The sequence below is a fragment of the Arachis hypogaea genome, chromosome 2 (genome assembly GCF_003086295.3).
Source record: "Arachis hypogaea cultivar Tifrunner chromosome 2, arahy.Tifrunner.gnm2.J5K5, whole genome shotgun sequence".
Taxonomy (NCBI): Eukaryota; Viridiplantae; Streptophyta; class Magnoliopsida; order Fabales; family Fabaceae; genus Arachis; species Arachis hypogaea.
The window spans coordinates 11,170,776-11,174,848 of NC_092037.1; positions in this window are offsets into that span (position 1 = coordinate 11,170,776).

Below are 4,073 nucleotides of genomic sequence, written 5' to 3' on the forward strand. Positions count from 1 at the left end.
AGGAGTGTTTAGGCAGAGAGTTGTGCTACCTTGGGGCTAGAAGCATTCTGGAGGCACAAATTTACTCACGCGGACACGTCCCTGACGCGTGCGCGTCAATTGCACAAATGGATATCCACGCGTACGCGTGATCGACGCACACGCGTCAGATGAAAATTTGGTCCCTAAACCACGCAAATAGAGAGTTGCGCGTGCACGCGGCTGGCTTCGCGCGAATCGCACAAAACTAAGGGCACGCGAACGCGTGCATGATGCTCACGCGTCATTAAGGAAAAATTCGCGACCCACGCGTACGCGTCGCCTTCGCCACACAGTTTTCAATTTTCTTTCTCTCTCTCAATCCTAATTCTCTCTGGTTCTTTTATCCTTTTATTTTTCTTTTCTCATACTATTTGTCTCTTTTTATTTTCAGTTCTTCTTTGCTTGAGGACAAGCAAACCTTTAAGTTTGGTGTTGCCGCTGCGCTTATAGGTTTTCTGTTTATTCTTATAGCACCAAAGGGAGGCGAATCATCTTCACTGAGGAGCACAACCTGAAGAATAAACGACTGCTAGGATAACTAAGGTGGTTGAGTTCCTTTCATTTTTTTATTCCTCCCTTCTTTTTCTATATTATGTTCCAGTTTCCTGTTATTTTTCTTTGTTTGTTGCATGATCCTTTATTAGTAAGAATCCTAGGTCTAGTTTAGTTTTTTCTTAAATGCTTTAATTCTGAAAAGATGTCTCATGTATTACTCACTAAGCTTGAATTCAAATAAAAAAAATATAGGAGTGATATATTGCATGAGAAAGTGGGTCTATATTGAAGAATAGTCTTATTTACTTAAATGTGATGGTATTTTCTATGATTCTGAATGCATGACATGAACAGTGCATATTTTTTATAGTGAAGCTTATGAATGTTAAAATTGTTGGCTCCTGAAAAGAATGATGAAAAAAGAAAAATGTTATTGATAATCTGAAAAATCATAAAATTGATTCTTGAAGCAAGAAAAAGCAGTGAAAAACACAAAGCTTGCGAAAAAAAAGAGAGAAGAAAAAAAAAGCAAGAAAAAAAAGCAAGCAGAAAAATTGATTCTTGAAGCAAGAAAAAGCAGTGAAAAACACAAAGCTTGCGAAAAAAAGAGAGAAGAAAAAAAAAAGCAAGCAGAAAAAGCCAATAACCCTTTAAACTAAAAGGCAAGGGGTAAAAAGGATCCAAGGCTTTGAGCATTAATGGATAGGAGGGCCCAAAGGAATAAAATCTTGGCCTAAGCGGCTAAATCAAGCTGTCCCTAACCATGTGCTTGTGGCGTGAACGTGTCAAGCGAAAAGCTTGAAACTGAGCAGTTAAAGTCGTGGTTCAAAGCAAAAAGAGTGTGCTTAAGAACTCTGGGCACCTCTAACTGGGGACTCTAGCAAAGCTAAGTCACAATCTGAAAAGGTTCACCCAATTATGTGTCTGTGGCATTTATGTATCCGGTGGTAATATTGGAAAACAAAATGCTTAGGGTCACGGCCAAAACTCATAAAGTAGCTGTGTTCAAGAATCAACATACTGAACTAGGAGAATCAATAACACTATCTGAATTCTGAGTTCCTATGGATGCCAATCATTCTGAACTTCAAAGGATAAAGTGAGATGCCAAAACTGTTCAAGATTGCAGTGTAAACCCCACTATAAGAAGAGACATGAGCTTAATTGAACTCTCATTCTCATGCAAATTCACATCCTAAGCATATATTAGTTTTGGTTACTTGAGGACAAGCAACAGTTTAAGTTTGGTGTTGTGATGCGTGAGCATCTTTCCTATCTTTTCCTAGTGAATTTGCATGTAATTTGTGAGTTTAATTAAGAATTAATTATATTTTAGCCACTATGGATGCTATTTTGAGTTTTGTGCAATTTTATTTATTTTAGGTAGCATTTGGATGGATTTGATGAAGTTTCTGCAGAGAAAGAGAAGAAACCAAGGAGATGGCAGCGAGGAGCGACGCGCATGCGTGACTGACGTGTGCACGTGATCTGGAAGTGTCCATGGCGACACGTACGCGTGACTGACGCATACGCGTGAATTGAAGATTTGCTCAGCGACGCGTCCGCGTGACCGACGCGTCCGCGTGACTTGCAGAAAAGACCATCGACGCATCCGCGTGACTTACACGTACGCATGACATGCGCCACGTGCAGAAAATACAGAAAAATGCTGGGAGCGATTTTTGGGCTGTTTTAACCCAGTTTTCAGCCCAGAAAACATAGATTAGAAGCTGCAGAATGGACAAAACAAGTGGTCCCCATCCATCCATTGAAGACTTGATTATTTAAATTAATTCGAATTTAAATTCAAATTTGAATTCTAGGAAAAGATATTATTTTAATTTTAAAAATTAGATTTTAAATTTATTAGGATTAGTTATAAAAGGGAGAAACTTTTCTTCCTTTGGGAAGGCCTCGGAGGGGATTCAGATTCATCAGATTGGAACTCTGTACATTTTACCAGAATCCTAATTTTCTACTCTGAACCATGAGCAACTAATCCTCCATTGTTAAGGTTAGGAGCTCTGTCTATTGTATGGATTGATAATGTTATTTTTCTATTTTAATTCATGTTTTGATTTATATTTCAATAATTGTTTTCGTTCTTTATTTTATGAATTTGGGTGGAACGGAAGTATGACCCATGTTCTATTTGAGTTCTTGTAAAACTTGGAAAAGCTCTTTACTTGAACAATAGCTTGAAAACATATTATCCTGAATTTCTAATTGTTTGTATTTAACAGGATACGTGACATATAATCCCTTTATTTTTGGACAACTAGGATTTTTGTGGCATATAACTGGAATTTGATCATCACCCTCTAATTGGAATCAATTGACAATTGATAAATTTTAGAGGAGACTAGGAAGGTCTAAAGAATTAGGGTCTAGTCACAAATAGTTTGCCATGAATTAAATCTTACGTGATTAAAATTAGTTAATAAGAAAAGTTAATCCAGAAAATAGATAACTCTGAAGCCTTAACTATTTCCTCATATATATTTCACACCTTATTTACTGCTTGCTTTCTGAAATTCTTGAATTTACTATTTAATGCTTTTTGAATATTAGATACTCTTTTCTGTTTGTCTAACTAATCCTATCAAACACTATTGTTGCTTAATCCATCAATCCTCGTGGGATCGACCCTTACTCACGTAAGGTATTACTTGGTACGACCCGGTGCACATACCGGTAAGTAAGTGTAGTTGTAAATTCCGCACCAGCAAGGCACTAAAGAAAAGAGAATTCAAGTAAATTTTGCTGTGTTCAAGGATTAAATTGGAGTATAAAGATCAGATAATTCATAATATGATCCAGATTCTAATTCCGAATGACACTGACATTCCTCTTATTCAAAGGAGAGTGAGATGCCAAAACTATTTAAAGTTACAATGAATAAACCCCATTTTAAGAATAGACTTGAGCATGACTAAACTCTCACTTCTCATGCAAATTCACATCTTAATCATGCACTTATTTTGGTTGCTTGAGGACAAGCAACAATTCAAGTTTGGTGTTGTGATGCGTGAGCATCTTTCTTATCTTTTCCTAGTGAATTTGCATTTAATTTGTTGAGTTTAATCAATAATTAATTATATTTTAGCCACTATGGATGCTGCTTTGAGTCTTGTGCAATTCTGTTTATTTTAGGTAGCATATGTCTGGATTTGATGGAGTTTTCGCAGAAAAAGAGAAGAAGGCGAATGATGTTGTCAACCCTGACCTCTCTGCACTCAAACTTGAATAACTCGAGCTACAGAGGTCCAATGGACGTGATTTTTATGGCGTTGCAAAGCTAACTTTCAGAGCTTTCCAACAATATATAATAGTTTATACTTCTCTTCCATCAACTCTGCCAAGGCTGCGCCTAACTTGAGAAATCTCAAGTTAGGCGCAAGACACAACAACAACACGCAAGTTATGGCAACTCATGGCGATTTAGGCACAAAGGAAACCAAGTTAGGCGCCATGGAAGCTTGTACTCTCGGGAGGGTACAAGTAAGGCGCAGCAAAGAAGGCCCCTTGAACCAAGTAAGGCGCAGCTTCCACCCCTC